At 41.7% G+C, this 21,789-nt stretch overlaps 1 protein-coding gene and 1 pseudogene across 1 annotated transcript in view; one reads left to right on the forward strand and one right to left on the reverse strand.

Moving 5' to 3' along the window:
* The window catches only part of PRELID2 (PRELI domain containing 2), an 87,500-nt gene that overhangs the window by 47,534 nt on the left and 18,177 nt on the right, over window positions 1–21,789 (forward strand). The window lies entirely within an intron of this gene.
* On the reverse strand, window positions 191–6,595 carry LOC133758192 (thymocyte nuclear protein 1-like; annotated as a pseudogene).

Below are 21,789 nucleotides of genomic sequence, written 5' to 3' on the forward strand. Positions count from 1 at the left end.
CAAATCAAAGTATAACTAAAGTCCCAATTGTGGTTTATTAAATTAGAAATATGCCAATGAAGAGTATATGGTATTGTGGAGAATATTTATAGTATAATTAAGAGAAATAATTAGAATGAATAATTACATTTCTAGCATATTAAGGAGCTTCAAAAAATTTATAGGAAATTTATATTCTTTTTTTTCAATATCAATGTTTTATTGAAAATAGTACACAAAACCTACCCATAAGCACAGCCACAGGTGAATGTAACAAGGCAATCTTCTCACACCTTCTATAAAAGCCTGACTTCTCTGGAGTAATGTCTTGCCCATCCCAGCAATGATGTCTTTGCGAACTTGGTTTCTTTTCTTTCAGGCTCCAAATGAGAGCAAACTCTTCTTGTGTTAGGGGCTAAGTTGAAAGTCTCTGGCAAATGAAAAGAACCATATTTTTTAAAGAGCCCCCAGTGCTTCTGTGGGCTTGGTGATAGATTTTGAGCTCAGCCAGTATAATGAAATGCTTCATCATTTGAAGAAACTGCATCCATCATGGACTGTTTAGAGTTGTCCTCTTTGTTGCATGGGTCAAAATGGGGACTATTTTTTTCAAAGTGTGTGTGGTCTGGGTAAGTCTCCTCCATGATCTTCCTGTCTTGCAGTGCCTGGCTCTTTGCAGTTACTAGAGTAGAAGAAGGCTTTTTCTTCCAACTTATTGACTATTAGGCAGTAACAAGACTGGTAGCTGGGGACACCACTCAAGCAGACTGTCTGCTTGGGTTGTACTTTGAGATCCTCAGCACCAAACTTCACATCCTTCCCATCCACACTTTTGTCTAGTTAGCTCTGTGGCTCTGACTTCATCAGCCAGTGGCTTCTTAGAGTTTTTAGAAGCTGGGGTCTTCTGAGAGCTGGAGGTCTCCATTTTTAACTGATGCCTGACCTGACCTGACCTGAGGTCTTAGTTTTAGTAGTTTTCCAGATGGTCTATTATCTGGGCCAACAACCCCAGGTAGCTTTTTCCTCTGGCCTCGGCATGGTCTGCCTGTAGAGTGTTGAAGTGCAGAGGATTCTGGAGTCAGCTGAGAGACACGAGAAGCAACACTATTGCCCCTGTAATCCTAAGCAGAGCAAGGTGGAAGCAATGAGTTGTGTTATCTTTTGATTTCATTTTCAGTGAGATTTCTGAAACCTCTTAATATATAGTATGGTGACAACTATGTAATGAAAAGATAATAATAGTTAATATTTATTGAGTGCTTAACAACATACTACCGATGAAAGAACTTTTATGACTTTGTTGAATCCTCAAAAGCCTTTGAGGTGGCTAATATTGTCCTGATATTACAGATCAGGAAAGTACAAAGACCCTGAGTTCCTGATTGTCCATTCTTACAGATTTCAAATTCTGTACTCAAGGGAGCTTAGGCATCCATGAAGGTGATCAGAGGCCCCTTTGGAGTTATAAGACACTAGATACTCATTTTAAGTAGAACTATTTTCTACTATTTATGTTTGCTGTTTTCTTACCTTTGTAGCATTATTTTAAAAAGTTCTTTAGAGGAAGGTCTCTTTCTTTTGCATCTTTATATGCCTAATTCAGTGCTAATATTAGAGCAGGTGTACCAGAGTATTTTATTATTGTTATCATTTGTGATGATAATCATACTTAATATATTTCCAGAATTTACTCAGGAGTTATATGTAGATTACCTGATTTTGTTTTGTAGGATAGTTAGTGGTTGGTCTAAAGAACTCTTGTTATGTCTCCCAGAGATTTCTAGGTGATAGATCCTTGTTTTCATTTTTCTCAAGTCTAGGTTCCAGAATGATCTCTAACAGAAGGCATTGGTCTAGGAAGCTGAGGGTAGTGATTGAGTATTCAGTACAGTTCCATTTGCATACATGTACTGTCAAGATTGATGTTGTGTTTTAACCCAGTTGAGATGGTTCATGGCTCATGTTAGGACTGCTACAGCCTGTTTAAACCTGATTTTGAAGGCTATGGCTGAAATTCCAGAAGGTCTGTTGTCACCTTAACTCACTCAGATGTTATTTCAAATGCTTCTGCCAAATTACAGTTCTTTTAAGATTAATATATTGATTAATTTATTTTTAAGGAATACAGATTTTTTTCCTTTTCTTTTTTTTATTATTAGATTCCATCCCCAGAAGGTTTTATTTCCACAACAGACAAACACAGAGTTCAGTCATTTCTAGTTAGTAACATTACTGGTCCAATATCCAACTTTTTGCATGCATTAATATATGTTATCTTCTACCCTCCCCAACCATTCTGTAGTAAACATGTCTTCTAAACAGCATGGAAGGACAGGGTTCTACAAGCTCTGCGGATGTGGCTTTGCCGAAGCCTGAAAGGATGTTAACTTCTTTACTGGAGCTAAAGAGGGATGGGTTAGTAATTTGTTTTCACTTACAAGTGGTCTGTCGTGTACTCCCACCCCCCGCCCCTACCCTGCCATGTCACATTATTCCTAGCCATGTAATGGCCTCAGATACCTCATCACTGGAAACTTCATCAGAGAGGTTCTCATTTTGTTGTTCATTTAGCACCTCAGTTTAGGCAAGAGAAACGTGTCTTCCTGAAGGTTCTGTAGAGTTAAGGAATACAGGTTTTATGAGTACAACTTTAGGAATAAGTTACAGTTTGTGCAATTGTAAAACCCCCATGTTCTATAAAGTTACACTCTAAAAATAATGGGATTGATGAGAAAAATAATTTCTTTGTATGTCCCTGATTGTGTTGACTTCTTGTGTACTCGTTAAATCCTGTGTTATGAAATATGTAATAATAATTGGATAGAATTTTGTGATGAGTCTATTTGTGATGAGTCTATTAATTCGAAGCATGAAATTCTTTTTTTTTTTTTTTTTGGGTAAAGTTACATTTAGGGGAATTGGGTTTCAAAGTTACTGTTCTCTAACATCAAAATTTGTTGCAGACTCCCATTTGTAGGAGCAGTTTTTACTTTCTGGCCTATGTATAAACAAGTTATCTGTAGTTGGTTAATCCTTGTGCAGTTAATTCAAGTGGCTTTTTATTTGATCTACTGATTGATCTGAACCTATAAATGACTTTCGATCATACGGTGGTTGTATGCATTCTGATCATTCTGATTCTGTGAGATCCCATTTTATTAATGAGAAGTGACTTAGATAAGTACACCCAATATGTAGATAACCTCTTGCTGTCTTCCTTCTTGCAAATATATTTTGAGTAACAATGTTGCATCAGACACTATGCTAAGTGTGTGCTAGATAGATTTACTCAAGGTAAGATTTACTCAAGGTAGAGAATTAGTAAAAGGTAGTAGTGCCTGGACTCAATCCCCACCTTTTGTGAATAAGACTTACGTTTTGCCACTTTACTGAGCAGTCCTAGATGAATGAAGTAAATTCTTGCCGCTTAACACCATGAACTTCACAGCTACTGCTGTGTATTTGTGTTGTGCTCTTACTCCCTTTGTATTCATTAGGATTCTTTTGGTTGTAGGCAACAAAAACCATTTTAGGCTAGCTCATTGTAAGGGTACATTCTGCCCTGGGAACTGAAAGCTGCTAGGAGCCCAGGTGATATTCCTAGTTCAGTGCTTGTCTGTGAACCATACATCTGTTTTCCTCCCTTTCTTTGCACTCTGTTTTTTCTGCTCTTCAGGCTGTGTAGTGGAATGTGGGCCTCCCTGCCAGCTGAAGTCTGGCTAACAGGAAGACTGCTTATTTCTTTTCTTGCTACATTTTTTGGTAAGGACTCATGTTGGCCCTCTCTAGTTTGCATGATTGGAAGATTGGAAGTCAGGTTGTACAAGAATGACTCCGCCTCCACTAGGACCAGGTGGACCAGGGACCCCTTCTCAGAGAAAAGGGGTTGTGCAAGGGGCAAATGGTGCGATCTCTCAGTAGAGTCTAATGTTCCTCAGGACAGATGGGTTTTTATTTATCTTAGTCCTGTTTTCCCCCCAACCTGTAGTCTCTTGGGTGATAGTCCATACATTTATATGGAAATGAATAGAAAGCATAATGAAGTCCATAATAAGTTTTAGGTGAATATTATCTGAAAATAATCAACTGTCTTTGACATGTTGAACTAGTAAACCCAATTGATTCCTCTTTATTCTCATTTATTATGCTCAGAAAAAAGAGTATATTTTTTCTGGGGCAGGTGTTGTGGCACAGTGGGTAAATTTGCTATCTGCATTGCCAGCATCCCATTTGGGCAGTGATTCAAGTACCAGCTGTTCTCCTTCCAATCCAGCTCTCTGCTAATGTGCCTGAGAAAGCAGAGGAGGATGGCCCAAGTGTCTGGGCCTCTACATCCATGTGGCTCCTGGCTTTGGCCTGGCCAACCCTCGGCCATTGCAGCCATTTGGAGAGTGAAACAGCAGATGAAAGATCTCTTTCTCACTCTCTCTCTCTCTCTCTCTCTAACACTGCCTTTCAAATAAAAATAAATAAATCTTTTTTCAAATATTTATTTATTTATTTGAAAGTCAGAGTTACACAGAGAGAGGGGAGGCAGAGAGAGAGAGAGAGAGAGGGAGAAAGAGAGAGAGAGGACTTCCATCCGATGGTTCACTCCCCAGTTGGCCGTTATGGCCAGAGCTGCGCTGATCTGAAGCCAGGAGCCAGGAGTTTCTTCCGGGTCTCCCACGTAGTTGTAGGGGCCCAAGGACCTGGGCCATCCTCCACTGCTTTTCCCAGGCCATAGCAGACAGCTGAATCAGAAGTGGAGCAGCTGGGTCTTGAACCAGTGCCCATATGGGATGCCTGCGCTTCAGGCCAGGACTTTAACCTGCTGTGCAACGGCGCTGGCCCCTAAAGTGAATCTTAAAAAATAAAGAGAAGAATACATTTTTCTTGCTAACATTTTTTTTTAAGGTTTATTTATTTGAAAGGCAGAGTTACAGAGAAGCAGAGGCAGAAAGAGAGAGAGGTCTTCCATCTGCTGGTTCACTGCTCAGATGGCCGCAACGACTAGAGCTGTGCCGATCTGAAGCCAGGAGCCAGGAGCTTTTACCCATCCCCCATGTGGGTGCAGGGGCCCATGGCCTTGGTCCATCTTCCACGGCTTTCCCAGGCCATAGCAGAGAGCTGGATCGGAAGAGGAGAAGCCAGGACTCAAACCGGTGACCATATAGGATGCCAACACTGCAGGCGGAGGCTTTACCCGCTACACCACAGGGCCGGCCCCTCTTGCTAGCTTTTGTCTTTTCTAAATTTAATTTTGCCTTTGAAGAGACTAAATTTAATTAGCTTTTCAATTTTAGGAGACACATATGCCTAAGTGTCTGTGCCTTTTATCACATGATAATGTTTTCATTATCACCTGAGCCTACGTAAAGGGCTCCTGGGAAAGTCATTGTGAGTGTTGTAGGTGACTTTTTATTTTATTTATTTATTTGAGAGATAGAGCTACAGAGAGAGGGAAAAACAGAGAGAGAGAGATCTTCCATCTGCTGGTTCACTCCCCAAATGGCCACAATGGCTGGGGCTGAGCTGATCTGAAGGCAGGAGCCAAGAGCTTCTTCCTGGTCTCCCATGTGGGTGCAGGGGCCCAAGGAGTTGGGCCATCTTCTCTTGCTTTCCCAGGCCATAAGCAGGGAGCTGGATTGAAGAAGAGCAGCAGGGACTTGAACAGGCACTCATATGGGGTGCCAGCGCCACAGGCAGAGGCTCAGCACCAGCCCCTGTAGATGACTTTATTTTTGCTTTAGGACTTTATCCCTAAGGCTGTTTAGTAGTGCTAAAGATGGGATCTGAGCTTTCTATCTATCTGTCTCACCTCCCCATCCCCCCACCCCGGCTGCCATGGAAGCAAAAGCAAGTGCTCAGGAATTTTGTGTCTCATCTCCTTGTTTGTGAATGAAAAGCTGGTGCTAGAAATGAAGACCCTGGCTCAGGTCTCTGTGCTCTGTGAGGCCTGTTCAGCTGCATTTTTGCTTTCCCTCTGCCACTCCCACATGCAGTTTGAGGGCTGTCCGAAACAGGCTGACCTTTTACGTGCCTCTCGGACCCAGTGTTCCTCCTGGAATGGAGGTTTGTGGGCAGAATGAAGACTTCCTTTGGAAGTCGAGTCAGCAGATGTGCTGAGAAGGAGAAGCAGTTCTGATCTTAGAACCTGCCGAGTCCCTCTGCCTTCTGTGACCTAGCAGAGTCGCTTTGCTCCTCTAAGTTTAACCATCCACAGAGTGGAGATTTTAATGCATCCCTGCAGATAAGCAATGAAAGCTGTTTCAAAGCTGTCTGAAAATGAGAACATAGATAAAAAACACAAAACAAGTTCTCTTTAAGAATTAAGAAGATTCATAATCCCATGCTGCTGTGGTTGGAATGTAGTTTGTCCCCAGCAAAACTGATGTTGAGGCTTGATTCCCCCATGTCATGCTGTTTTGGTGGAGGGCACCAGTGGATTGTACTGTTCCTGTGTACTAGTCTGTACAGAGAGTAATAGCTGTGTGCCTCACTCTCAGCCAGTGAGCACTAGCCAGCATGCCGAAGAGTGTGTTCCTGAATCTGAGAGGCATTTACCTGCCGCTTGACTCTCCATAAACTGTTTGTCAGCCTTGAGTTTGTGTTCTGGTGGACAGGATTGGCCCATGGTGAACAACAATTGGCCCATGGGATACAAGTGTCAAACATGTGCCCAGGCAAATAGCATGCAGGGTGCCAAACACATATTTTATTTAGCATGCCTTTAGGTCAGCACATACATTCAAAAAACAGATCAAAGAAACACATACACAGAGAAAGATCTGAGAGAGCAGAGATTGGTAGGAGTCTGGAACACAGGAAAGGATTCATAGAAATTGCTGCAGCCTAATGGTTAAGAACTATGTGGCAGAGCTAGAAGGAACCCAGGTCAGAGCCAAGCCAGACCTCAGACTTTGGGATCCCAAGAGAAGGAAACAGGGATCACCAGCAGTTCTGGGGTAGACTTGGCTTGCAGCTGCTGTCCTGCTCTGGGAAGGCTTCCCTTAGATCTGTGTTTCTCAACATTTTTTCCATAATGCCTTGTAAGGCATTCCTTCCCCAATTGTGGTTATTTCACTATGAAATTTTAATACCATGGGCATACTGATAAGTTCTTTTTTTTTTTAAAAAAATAAAGTCTTATTTATTTATTTGATAAGCAGAGTTAGAGAGAGAGAGAGAGAGAGAGAGAGAGAGAGAGAGAGAGGTCCTCCATCTGCTGGTTCACTCCCGAAGTGGCCACAACGGCTGAAGCTAGAATGATCTGAAGCCAGGAGCTTCTTCCTGGTCTTCCATGTGAGTGCAGGGGCCAAGTGCTTGGCCATCTGCCGCTGCTTTCCCAGGCCATTAGCAGGGAGCTGGATTGGATGTAGAGCAGTCGGGACTTGAACTGGTAGTATATGGGATACCGGTGCCGTAGGTGGAGGCTTAAATTACTACGCCACTTTGCTGGCCCCACTGATAAGCTCTTTTTATAGTGTATTATGTCTTTGATTTATATATAAAAATGTATTTTTCACTCTGAAGAACAGTTTTTTCCTCTTTTTGATGTTTTTAATGTTGTCTACTAAATTGTACATTGTACTTAGCTATCTTTTGGAGGCTTTTGCCACCAGTTCTCTCCACCCAACACCCAACCAAAAAATCCACAACACTTCCAAACCAAAAGAACATTTTGGTGAATTCCTACATGGTTGCCTACAACTTCACATTTTACTTCTCTGGGAAGGCTTGGGAGATAGTGTGGGTGATAACAGTGTTGTCATGCAAGTGATCTTTTTTTAGTCTAGTTGGTCTCAGTGCTTATGAATGCTATGACAAGGCAGAGATCTCATTTTGCAATGATATAGAGGCTTTTTTTTTTTTTTAAAGTCTGTGAAATACGTTTTCAATGTGTGATAAAATAATTTGTTATATCAGCCACCCTCCTGGCAAGGCCCCTTTATTAGTTCCATCATTCTTCTTCTTCTTCTTCTTTTTTAAAGATTTATTTATTTATTTGAAAGTCAGAGTTACACAGAGAGAGGAGAGGTAGAGAGAGTGGTTTTCCATCCGATGGTTCACTCCCCAGTTTGCTGCAACGGCTGGAGCTGTGCTGATCCGAAGCCAGGAGCCAGGAGCTTCTTCTGGGCCTCCCACGTGGGTGCAGGGGCCCAAGGACTTGGGCCATCTTCTACTGCTTTCTCAGGCCATAGCAGAGAGCTGGATTGGAAGTGGAGCAGCCAGGTCTCAAACTGGCACCCATATGGGATGCTGGTGCTTCAGGCCAGGGCGTAAATCCGCTGCACCACAGCGCAGACCCCTCCATCATTATTCTTATTGTGTTGATCAGAAGGCAGAAGCAGAGAGAGATTGAATTCAAGAATATTTGTGAAATATTTGTCACTGACACAAGGTGGGCAAGTCAGACCGTCTGAACACTGTTTTGAGGAAGGTCTGGCCTAGACATGATGTAGCTGAAATGATCTGAACATGCTGCTTCCTTAGAGTATGTGTTATTTTGGCCTTACCAATGTCCATTTTAATAATAAAAGTAATTCTTTGGAACTGAACAAAAGAGTGGAGATACTATATATGTGGGCCAAATGGGCATTTGAAAAACCTGGCTACTTGTTGGGTTGTTTTTGCAAACTAACAACACTAGTTATTTATTGCTATGTAATGTGTTATCTGAACTTTGCAGCTTAAAATAACACACATTTGTTGTCACTCTGGTTCTGTGCATCAGGGGTTGGGATGCAGCTTGGGTTGGGTCTGCTTCAAGGAGTTGGCTAGAGTTGCAAGCTCACATGAAGGTTCAATGGGGAAGATTCAATTCCAGGCTTAACACACATGGTTACTGGTAAGATTCAGCCCCTCTCCCTTGGTCGCTTGCTGCATGATCCTCTCTATAGAGCATTGCTCAGCATAGCAGTGGTTAAAATACAGGGCAAGAGAGTGTGAACAAGGGAAATTGCAGCTTTTTTATTTTTTTAAGGTTTATTTATTTACTTGAAAGTCAGAGTTACACAGAGAGAAAAGGAGAGGCAGAGAGAGAGAGAGAGAGGTCCTCCATCTGCTGGTTCGCTCCCCAGATAGCCGCAGCGGCCAGAGCTGTGCTGATCTGAAGCCAGAAGCCAGGAGTTTTCTCTGGGTGTTCCCACATGGGATCAGGGGCCCAAGGACTTGGGCCATCTTCTCCTGCTTTCCCAGGCCATAGCAGAGAGCTGGATCGGAAGTGGAGCAGCTGGGACTTGAACCTGTGTCCATATGGGATGCTGGCACTGCAGGCAGTGGCTTTACGCACTACGCCACAGTGCTGGCCCCAGTAGCAGCTTTTTGTAATCCAGTCTCTGAAGAGACATCCATTTTTCTGTGTTCTGTTTACTGGAAGCAAGTCACAGATGCAGGCCACACTCAGGGGAAGGCGATAACAAGAGCTAAGTACCAGGAGGCCGGGCTCACTGGGAGCCATGTCACATACTGTGTGTCACACTGGCCCAAGCCAAATTTGTATGCCAAGCTGTATGCGCAGCTGTTAAGTTCTTTATGGTGTATATTGATAATTGATGATAACTAGAGCTTGGTGAAGATCAGCTGCAGCTGCACCCCTGACACCTCACTAGCAGTTTATGAAAACTTTGTACAACACTTAAAAGCTTTATTTATACGTATGTACAAAATAGTTGACTTATTCTGTAAGCTCAGTGACATCGCTGTCCTCTTGGGTACTCTGATGATGACCGACAGGAACAGTACACTGAAGGCACGTCAGACAGTGTCTCCAAGGTGGGGTTCAGCTCTATCACAGGTAGCCTCATGCAGCTGGTCTTCTGCCAGTTGCCAGTCATAGGACCATTTAGGCATAAACTATGGGTGCCATCCCTAAGGTTAGAGGGTGAAGCATTTGCCAGAGAGAGACTTATACCCTGCTGGTGCTAGGAGGAGTGTAGGTTTAGCATTTTCACCTGATCCCCATAATCTTAAGGCCTGTTTATTGATTGAATGAGTTTGTTCATAATATCCATTTTGCTGGTTAACTGGCTACTCATTTCACCACTGAAAACTCAGTATTTTAATACTCATTGTGCAGGTTATCAAAGCCTTCACGTTTGTCAAGGATGAAAATAATGGAAGTTTCTGGAGGGTGAGGTTGGAGTGATCAGAATGCTCACAGACAATTCTGGAGTGTGGAGTCATGTTAGGGCAATTGACAGTTTCTGGTTTAAAGCTTGAACTAACACACATACGGCATTATACTTCATGTGCTAAAATAATTTAAAGGAAGTTATAGACATCTTAACAATCATATACCACATATCAACTCCTCAGCTAAAAGTATAGTATACTGTGCCTTTAGCAAGATTATTCTGTGTTAAAAAAATTTTGGCTATTTGTTTATCATAGGGTTGAATACCGAGCTTTAGACAAAGGTTGATTGGCTCCTGATCTGATTTCTCCCCTTTTAGATACTCTATTTTACCTCTTGGATCCTCTACTTTCTCTCTGTAAAATGGATAAGTTGCAGTCCTATTTCATAGGGTTCTCAATGAAGTAAGTTAAGGTCATGTATGTGAAACATGTCTGTAGCATTAACCTCAATAATTACTAGCATTAAGAGAAATTCTCTTCTAAGAGGTATATTTTTATAAGTAAATAGCCATTTAGATACTTACGTGAACAAAAAATTTTAGATGCACATTGTTATAGGGCAAATTTGTGTTGTTCCTTTTAAAATAATTATTAATCATTTTCTTAAAGTATTGAATATTTGTGATCAACTCTTCAAGTGAAGTAGTCATGCAAAATTCTAATGTTTAGAGTATCCATGTTTAACGTTTTTATACAGACCATTACATGTGTCTATGTATGTTTACAAATGTACACACATGTGTTTTTATTAAAAAAGATAGGATCATTTAACCTGACTTTTACATTTATGGGTATATATGTTATATCCATTACTTATTCCTTGAAAGTATGAATTTTGAAGCCTACATAATATTTCTGTTATTGTTGTTTATTCACTATTAGATACTGGAGTAAATTTTTATTTTATTTATGTATTTATTTATTTGAAAGGTAGAGTTATAGACAGTGATAGAGAGAGAGACAAAGGTCTTCCTTCTGTTGGTTCACTCCCCAAATGGCCGCCACGGCCAGTGCTGCGCCAATCTGAAGCCAGGAGCCAGGTGCCTCTTCCTGGTCTCCCATGCGGGTGCAGGGCCCAAGCACTTGGGTCATCCTCCACTGCCCTCCCGGGCCACAGCAGAGAGCTGGACTGGAAGAGGAGCAATCAAGACTAGAACTCAGTGTCCATATGAGATGCCAGCACCACAGGTGGAAGATTAACCAAGTGAGCCACGGCGCCGGCGCCCTGGAGTAAATTTTTAAATGGAAATACTTATATATATATATGTCTCATTGCTTCCTGTGTAAAGATTTTTGTTGCAGACTACTGCCAATTTACAGCTTCCATCACCAGCTGGCATTGGGTGTCATTGGTTTTCTTGCTTTATGACTTGAATGAACATTTTGATCTCTTAGAACTTCCTTTTGTCTTTAGGAAAGTAGGGCAAATTAGTCTCACCTTGTAGAATTGTTTTGAAGAGGAAACAAAAATTAGTTAGCTCCTGAAGTCTACTCTGAAGGGAATTGAAAATTAATGATTCTGTCAGTTAGTTTGACAACAGTGCCCCTCCAAGCTTCTGAGATTGTGCTACGTTATACTAGTTACTCTGAGATGTTCTATTCCTTATCAGCGAATTGAACATCCAGTGTACACACCTCCCTGGTGATTACCATCTCAAGAAAAAGTACACATTTCAGAGCTCAATAATTCCAGTAAAGGAAAGGAACAGATAAAACTGCCATACAAAAGAATCAATGAAGTCATGAGCTTGTCCTGAGACCACCAGTGTGATAGTATGCTGAGCGTGTATTGGAGACACACATTTCCTGATTATTCTTTCAAGATTCTCCACCCAAACAGCTCAAAAAAAACCTGATAAAATATGTTCTCTCTCCAATTACAGAGGGTTTATTTCCCAACCTTGCATTTACCTCTGTTGATAAAGTTTTTTAGTCCCATTCTTGAGTGCTGAAATAGATCTGTTTGGAAGATATTTATTCATTAGATACCACGAGAATATTACCAAGAATTCTGATTTTTAACAACTTATTTCTAAATCAGTAAAATCACAGTAGTTGCTGTCTTGTAAATCCCCTTCCCCATCATCTCTGTTCACATTGTTCCCTCTAGAGTTTTCATCGCACAAAACATAGCCTTTGTGGGAAAACATCTTGGTGAGATGAATATTCTATAAGTGATACACTTCTTTGTTCCTTCTACTGAGTTTAAATCTGTGCCTTTACCTTGACTATGAAATATAGGATTCCAGAATCCCTCAATGGCTCATTTGAATTCAGCCAGGTTATAACAGACTCTGTTCAGTGGTAAGCTTTTGGGAATCCTTTTAAAACAGTCAGTTGAAATTCTGGAATGTGCCTTCTATGAAACAATGAAACCTGGAAAGTTCAGTACCTGAAGTGACGGAAAGTGATTTCCTGAGCTCCAGATGTGTTGGTATCATTGAGTATAGTGATGGAGCAAAGTTTGTCTGCACCCAGTGGGGTGAGGCACCTGCCAGCCTAGCCAGGAGTCTGGGCTCTTGCTCTGGCTTTGTTGCTTTGAATGGCTCTGTTACTTAGACAAGTTACTCTGAGCTTTACTGTCATTTTTTTTATAAAGTTAGATTGGACTAGGTAGATCATTTGCAGTTCTCAAATTGTATGATTTAAAAAAAATGGTTTATTTGAAAGGCAGAGTTATAGAGAGAGGGAGAGAAAGTGGGAGAGGGAGAGAGAGAGTTATCTTCCGTCTATTGGTGTACCCCACTGATTGCTCACAACAGCTGGAGGTAGATCAGGGCAAAGCCGGGAGCCAGCAATTCATCTAGGTCTCCCATGTGGGTTGCAGAGACCCGAACACTTGGGCCATCGCTTGCTGCCCCCCAGGCACATTAGCAGGAAGCTGGATTGGAAGCACAGAGTAGTCAGGACTTGCAGGTACTCTGATACAGGATGTGGGCTTCCCAAGTAGTGGTTTAACCCTCTGAGTCAAATGCCCATCACAAAATAAAATATTTAAAAATAAGAAGCATATTTTTACAAAATACTATGTAGCAGAAAGGGTGGTAAGCACATGGTAGGGTATTTACAAAGACTTGAAGGTCTCCTAGGTATTGGTGCTCAGTAATAGATTTGTTGGCTTATTTTTAACCCATGCCCTCTATAAACATAAATTAGTCTAAAAACTTTAGGCAAGACCAAATGTAATAATAGCAGCTATAATTTATTGAGTGTTTTCTGTAGAGGCAAGTACTATACTGTCTTAGAAACGTTTGGTCTTTCTAGTAGCTCTCTGAAAGAGAGACTACTGTTATTCCCCTGTTTCCATTTTACAGATGAGGAAAGGAGGCACACAGAGATTAAATTATTTGTACAAGGTCATTAGCCAGCAAGTGGTAAAGCTGGAATTTGAACCAAGATGGTCTGATCTCAGAGCCAACATCTTTTGGGAACACTTAGAAATAATTATAAGACAATTCTTTTAGGACAGAGGTCTTGCATGGAAGTTAGTGCACAGTGACTCTTGTTAATTTAACAATTAACACTCTTTTGTATGATGTCAGTGATCACCCAAGGCTCTAGACATGAGCTGCCTAGGCTGTGGAAGCCTTTTGAATCCACAAACTCTGTCAGTATTTAAACAGTGCCATAAGCAAAGTGGAAGTTCTCTCCTCCCTTGAGAGAATAGTACCGCCTTGCTTGATGACCACTTCTTTCCACAGGGGTCTCACCCACCAAGGTCCTTCATGTCGGACATTTTTGCCACTATGTGTTGACTTTCCATGCCTGAAATGTTTTCAGGGGCTTTTCTACCAGACCAGAATGCCTTAAGGGCAGATTCTGAGGTCAGAGTGCTATTTAAAGCATTTGTCATTCTATGAATTTGCAATGTGGACTACATCCCATGTTGTGCTCCATTTCTGATCTAGGTCTCTGTTAATACACCTGGGAAAGCTGCTGAAGATGGCCTAAACACTTGGGCTTCATACCCACATAGGAAACTGGGAAGAGTCTTCTGGATCCTGGCATCAGTTTGACCCAGCCCTGACTCTTGCAGCCATTTGGGGAGTGAACCAGTGGATGGAAGATAGATCTTTCTGTCGCTCTCACTCTCGCTCGCTCTCGCGCGTGCTCTCTCTCTCTCTCTATATATATATATATATATTTATAAATCTAAAAAGAAGAAAGAAAAAATATTTTATTTATTTGAATGGTAGAGTTACAAAGAGAGGGGGAGAGAGAGAGAGAGAGATCTTCCATCTGCTGCTTCACTTCCCAAATGGCTGCAATGGCCAGAGCTGGGCCAGGCCAAAGCCTGGAGGCAGGAGCTTCAAGGTCTCCAGTATGGGTGGCAGGGACCCAGGTAGCTGGGCCATCTGCTGCTGCTGTTCCAGGCACACTAGCAGGAAGCTGGATCAGAAGCGGAGCAGCAGGGACTCAAACCAGTGCCCATATGGGATGCTCTGTGGTTTTATCTGCTATGCCGTAGCAGTGGCCACTAACTGGTAATGTTTTGACTTCTTGGTGTGGAGGACAGAGTCCTTTACCCTAGTGAGCTTAGGAGAGGAGACAAGACAAACCAATGACTTGTCTCCATCAACACTGAGTATTAATCTGACTTTAAAGTAGACACTTAGCCTGTAGAGAAAATGTCCTTAATCTTCGTCACACTTACTATGATACTTGCTTTCCCAGGGCTATTTTACTCTCAGTGAAGTATGCTTGGTGGTTTGGGAAGTTGTCCACTATTCTGCTTGGAATTTACAACCAATCTATCAGTTTTCTGAGTCTGTTCTCTTACTCTGTTGTGCTAAATTCAAAGACAAAGACAAAGACGATGAGAAAATAGGAATTTGTAGCAACCATAAATCTTCACCCACCTCGTATAAACCTAAGGCCAGCACAGAATTGAAAACTAAAACAGCTCTGGCCTGGCTGCATTGAAATACAGAAAGAAAAAAAATAGGGGTTTTGTCTGCACATCATGTACATGAAGTGCATTTGAGATAGAAATCTGTTGTGGATCAAAAATGTCATTACTTGCAGGATTAGGCAGGATTCAGAAAATCTGTGCTAAATTAAAGCTCTTAGTTGGCCAAAAACACCAGGAAATCATGAATCTGGCATCTCAGCATAAGGGTTAATACAGAATTTTGGGTAGAACTGCTTGTATTGGAAGTGTGACTTCATTTCTTATTGCTACATCCAGTAGTAGTGCAGCGTGTGCATGGGCTATGCAGCGTGCTGATGAAAAGCTCCTGGAGCTCTCAGGGCATCCACCTGATCCCCTTGATCACTCTTTCCCTTTGCTTACGGTAATTTCTTATCCCAGCTTCCCACCTTCTAGTAGGATTTCTTCTCTTGATGATGGACCTTTGGTTGTGTCCGTCCTTTGTGGTTTGGGCAGCAGGCAGAGCCTCAGGAATGTGATGGGAAGGAGGCTGCAGTGACTGCCTCTTCTTAGGGGAAAAAGCGTTGTGTTTGGGGGACCCCTGTTTGTCAGAGTGATATTTCTTCATCACATTCAGTTTTATTGGAATCCCACTTGTTGTCTGGGATTTGAATCTCTCTTCCTTGGCTGGCTTTCTTCCCTAAAGTCTAGCTAAACTGTTTCTGTCTTCCTCTGAATTTCTGTAGTGAAGGAAAATGGTGACTTTTCTAAGAGTTCACCAATTCTTTTCATATTGATTTCCAGTTTAAGTAGAATTTAGAGATTATAATTAAAAATAAATACTCCTTAAATGATAATTGTTATCTTTTCATTATAAATTGGCATATTTTGTTCTAGCCTTTTGTATGCAGACCTTAACTAGTCATAATTACAGTATCAGTACAATTTGGCATCTTGCTTTTTCAAGTAATGTTTTATCACAAATGCCTTTCACAGTAACTACATAGAACTTCCAAGCTATCATTTTAGTAACTGCATAATATTATATCAAGAAGTTACATATTAATTTAGTTTACTCTTTAGTAATGAGCTCTGAGGTTATTTTAAACATTTACCATTATTAATAAAATCATGTAAAAAATCATTATACATAGAATCTTTCATGTTTTGTACCATTGCCCTAGAAAGGATTCCCTGGGATACTCTTATCAGGAAGGGAATCTTCATAGTTACTTTAATGTACTCTTTGTCTCACTAAGTGACTTCCCTGTGGGGCTTAGCACTTTGTCCTCAGTACCTAGCCTATCACCAGTGCTCAATAAATATTTATTGCATTAAGGAACAAGTGAATATATGATTGTGTGATTTTCTAACGTTGGTAAGGCTTGTGTTTCCATTGTGTTATCTTTTAACAATAATCTAGAGGAGGAACTTTGTGTCCCACATAGGAGTAACAGGTAGCAATATTTATTAAGCAGAGATAATATTTTCTGAGCATTATCCTGAGTGCTTTGAGTGCATTGTCTCATTGTGTACTCACCAGTTCTCTGTGGTAGTACTGTCGCCACTGCTTGAGAGATGAGATGGCACAGACTTGAATTGGCCAGACGACACAGTTGGAGTCTTCGACTTGATGACTGGGCTGCATGACTTTGAGGTGCTAACCCCTGCCCCCTTATTTTATTTTCATTGAGGGAAAGAATTGGAGAAACCCAGATTTAAATCCTAGCCCTGCTACTGTGTGACCTTGAGCACATTGTTCACCTCCAAAAGGCTGTTTCCTTACCTGGAAATGATAAGAGTAAAAGTGTCTTACTTCATGGGACTGTTGAAGATTAAATGAGATTATGTAGATAAAGCCCTGGCATGTACTTAGTGCCAAATAAATGATCATTAACCTCAATGTTGTTGAGACTTGGTGGCATGAGTTTTTATCGGAAATTTAGCTTTAGGAAATTATATTTTGTTCAAAGGAAACACCTTGTTTGAAGACAGAGCAGACTGGCCCTGATGTAAAGAAGTTCATTGAATGGCAGAAATACATGAATCTGGGGGCAGGAGAAGGGGAGGCAAGAAACATAAAAGGAGAATTATCTGGGCATCTGTTAGATTGATTTATCTTCCTGGCACGGGTAGGATTTATTTATTCCGTTGGAGACAATTCATTGATAAAATGTACAGGCATGCTGCTAACCATTTTATCTCTTAGGACAGGAAAGAAACAAGGGGAAAAAGCAGGGGGAAAAGATGACTCAGCTTAAGTGTGATGAACAGTGGAAAAATAACTGATAAAGGGGAGCCGATAGAATTTTTCCATTTTTTTTTTAAGTTTGTGACAATCAAGACAACAAGAGTTGGTACTGGTACCTCCTGGTGCCAGGTGCTGAAGTGTAGTCAGAGCTGACACCCCTGGGACGGGAGTAGTAAACTTTCCATACACCAGGGCTTCTAAGCAAGTATTCATTGATCGTTTGTCAGTACTGTCATTAATGATGATGGTGCTGGGTTACAGCTGCCCAGACAGTGAGTGGTGAGAACATGAGGTCAGACTCAGGAACAATAAATGAAATACGGGTCACATTTTAAAAAATTAAAAATGAAATTGACCAATTGAGTCACCTTGGAGGGTGGGGGAAGTAACATAAATATTTATAAAATAGAAAAACACCAATGGCTTAAATGCTTGTGTCAGGTCAGAGTTTATTTGGAAGTTGGCATTCTGAAAATGTCTTTGTGATCTTTCATTGTGATTTTGACCCATGGGCCACTTTCAGATCTTTGGTGAGATTTTCCTTCCTAGATAAGATAATAAAAGATCCTTTCCTTGTTGTAGATTTTTATTATGTTGGGAGATATTCTGTTGTTAAAAATTATGGGAATTAAATATTCTCCTTAGAGAGAGACACAGCTTTCTAAGATCAAGTGAAGACATCTGAATTATTGTATCAGTTTAATCTGCAGTTATACCTAAAGATTTTGGGTTATTTATAAAAATAAAAATGAATCTCACTCAAGGGTCTAGTAGACACTGTGAGAAAATTATATTGAAGTCAGACATTGTTATCAGACTGTTCCTACTTGAAAAGTGTTTTATTTAAAATAATTTATAGATGTGATTAGATATTGATTCATATGTTAAGATTCATAACATTTTGTTTGGTAGGAGGGCTAAAATATGGTTTGTTTATTAGTCTTTCTGAACATAGTCAATAGAGAAGGGAAGAAAGCTCTTACTATGTACCCAGCATTATCATAGGTGTTGTTTTCTTACTTAAACTTCCCTGCCTTTCTTGTGCTGTAAGATCCTAGACTCTCCAGTCTGATTGCCTTGGCTTCAGTTGTGGCTTTGCTTTTTAGTTACTATGAGCTTTTGGACAGAGTGTTTAATTTTTGTAAGCCTTGATCTCATCCAGAAAGCAAAAAAGATGATAAGCCTCTCAGGTAGCTGGGAGGGTCAAATAAGTTAGTGCAGGTAAAGCTCTCAGCACAATGCTAGACATACAGTATGTGCTAATGAATTTGAACCTCCTCCTCCTCCTCCTTATTTGGTTTTATCCTAGTTTTATAGATGAGAAAGCCCTAAACTGAAAGAATTAGCTTCGCAGCATCAGATTAAAAGGTGCTTTATTGTGGCAAAAGCTCTCTTCCTGGAGAAGCTTTGCAGTGTTTCTTTGTTAACTTTTTTTTTTTTTTTGACAGGCAGAGTGGACAGTGAGAGAGACAGAGAGAAAGGGCTTCCTTTGCCATTGGTTCATCCTCCAATGGCCGCTGTAGGCGGCGCACCGCGCTGATCTGAAGCCAGGAGCCAGGTGCTTCTCCTGGTCTCCCATGGGGTGCGGGGCCCAAGCACTTGGGCCATCCTCCACTGCACTCCCGGGCCATAGCAGAGATCTGGCCTGGAAGAGGGGCAACCGGGACAGAATCCGGTGCCCCGACCAGGACTAGAACCCAGTGTGCCGGCGCCGCAGGCGGAGGATTAGCCTATTGAGCCACAGCGCTGGCCCTGTTAACTTTTTGATGAGGAAACTGGAAGCAGATTCCTTCCCTCCTACCTTGTTCTCTTCTCAGTTGCATCTTCTGTGCTGGATTCTAGTGGAGGTGCTAAAGATTCCACAGTGAACATGGGCCAGGTCTCTTCTCTCTCATGGTGGGTAAATTGTAGCATGCGTGTCAGTACAAAGTACTTACAAAGCATGAGATTTTGTGATGAAAGCCGTGAAGACTGTAATGCAGAGGATGTCATCCAGACTGGCCCGGCTGGCCAATCAGGGCAGTCTGAGGAGGTGCTGGTTGAATTGGGGGTCGAGTATTGCAGGGTGCTGGCAGTGAATTGAAGTTCTGGGGATGAACCTTCCTAAGAGAATAGGAAGTGCAGAAGGATCTGAGCATGGCCCAATAATAGAAAGCAGGCTGTGTACCTGACTGTGGGTAGTGAGGGGAGAAATGAGGGGGTGATGGCTGCAGGAGTGGGCTGGCAGCACATAGACAGAGCCTGATGGGATAAGGAGTGTGGATTTGTTATAAGAGCAATGAGACACCACTTGGGGGTCACATAAAGGGAATGACATACACTTACTCTTTTTATTCATACCTTTATGATTCTACATAAAGTAAATGAAAAGGTTCTGAGACAGTTCTATATAAAACAAATAAATAAAGGAATTACGATCAGAAGGCAGGGTGGGCGTTTGGTCTGGTAGTGGCTAGGATGCTGGTTGGGATGCCCACATCTCATATCAGAGTGCCTGAGTTCAAGTCCCATGTCCATTTGATTCCAGCTTCCTGCTAATATGCACCTCAGGAGGCAGCAGATGAGGGCTCAAGTACTTGGGTCCCTGCCACCCTTGTGGAAGACCCAGATTGAGACCCTGGCTCAGTCCTGGCTGTCGTGGGCCTTTGATGAACAAACAAGCAGATAAGAGCACTGTATTGGTCTGTCTGTCTCTCTCTTTCAAACATTAAATAAAAATGAAAATAAAAAAGGAATATGAGGTTTTTGAAGTAACTTGGTGAAAATCTTTTCATCAGGACATTACTGGTTTTATAATACAAACTTCAGCATTTGAAAGTATCCTACCTTCTAAACTTCTCTGGGTAATCCAAATTCCTTAGACCCATTTTAAGTCCTGCCTTTGCTGGTAGTTCCTTTTCCTCATTCCCTCCCCTCATTGTCATTCATCTTTTCTCCTTTCCTTGTTTTGTTCTTGTTACCCAGTGAGGTCAGTTTGCTGCTTGTTGTACCTAAGCACATTCTACTAGGCCAGTCTTTTGAGAAGAGAAAGACTTAGCTGATGACCTGTAGGAGGCAAGAGTGTGTGGCTCAAATCTGCCTCCCCAATGGGGATCTGGGTAAAGTTTTATGGATCAGATAGCAGAAAGCTTGTATGTGGAAACACTGGCTAGATAAGTTCTGATTGGAGGGGCTTGGATGCAGGCCAGCATAGTAAAATGGACTTCTAAGTCTGGATTTCCTTGTTCTACAGACATCTGACTTCTGAAAGGGCTCCAATGTGTCTGGTGGTGCTCTGGTCTCTTTGGTTCAGCTATCTGGGTTTTCCTCCTTCTGCACATTGCCTGGGTTGCATGCTCTGCAGTTCTCTGCTCTGGATTCCTTTTGCACATTGTGACCATGTCCTAAAAGCAGGAACCTAAGAAAATATGATCAGACCCATTGCTAAAGCATAAGATGGGGGGACTTTCAAGAAAAGAATGAGGAAATGTAACCAGGTTTTTGAGTTGGACATATGGGGACATCTGGTAGTGAGAAGGTCCAATATCATGCTCTCATCTCCTAGGGCAGCTATTGGAAAGCTGATCTTTTCAATGACAGTTTCAAGGATGCTAACAACTAGGCAGATTGCATTGTGCTTCCAAAATTCAGACTCATCAGCCTGCGTCCAGGAGGAATCAGCTGATCAATTTTACTGTCCATCAACATTGAGTGCCTCCTGTGTGCCATATTCTGCACTGACATATAAGTAAATTTTGTTCCCTGCCCCTGAGCATGGTACCATCTAATGTGGTAGACATGTAAGTGGGTGATTGAGTGGTTGATTGGTAGATTCATTCATTCATTCATTCATTCTGCAGACATTTCTGCTTGCCTTCTGTTCCAGAACGTTGTTTCTGGGGGTACATGTTGATCAAGATAGACAAAGCTCTGAACTTCATGGGGCTTGCATTCTAAGTGGAATCAGATGATCATGAAAGAGGCTGATGAACAGCTATTTATTTACTGAGTGGTCACCAGAAACACGGTACCATCATCACCAGATTAACCATGATTTTAAGTAACTCATCATACAAGTCTCTATTACTGTCTCTCTTCACAGATGAGGCAATGAGAATATAAGAAAAATATCCAGTGTCTCACAGCAAGTGTGAGGTGAGCCTGAATCTCTAGTAGTGTTCTTGAACACAGTGTCATTTGTGGGTAAATCAGAGAGGTTTTATGTGCTATTGTCTGTTCACAAAAGAAGCGAGCAAAAGTAGGGCAGAATCTGTGTGTTGGGGATGGGTGATTGTCAGAGTAGACAGGTGGGAAGTGAAATGGTCTTCATTCTTGCTGTATCCAGTCCTACTTACCACCCTGCAGGGAGCAATTGTTAACTGCTGGAGTGCTACAGATGCTTCCCACCACCTTGCCTTTTCCTAAGCCAGCCTCTGCCAGCCTCTGGGTCATCCTCAAATCCTTCTCTTCTGGTGGCTTCTACGAGTCTTCCCTTCCTGCCAGACCATTTCCTACCTCCTTTCTCCCATTGTACTTTTTGCTTTTAGACATCCCAAGGCTTCTCAGAGACTGGCTAGCCTTTCAGTTCTTT

The sequence above is a fragment of the Lepus europaeus genome, chromosome 4, assembly GCF_033115175.1.
Source record: "Lepus europaeus isolate LE1 chromosome 4, mLepTim1.pri, whole genome shotgun sequence".
NCBI lineage: Eukaryota > Metazoa > Chordata > Mammalia > Lagomorpha > Leporidae > Lepus > Lepus europaeus.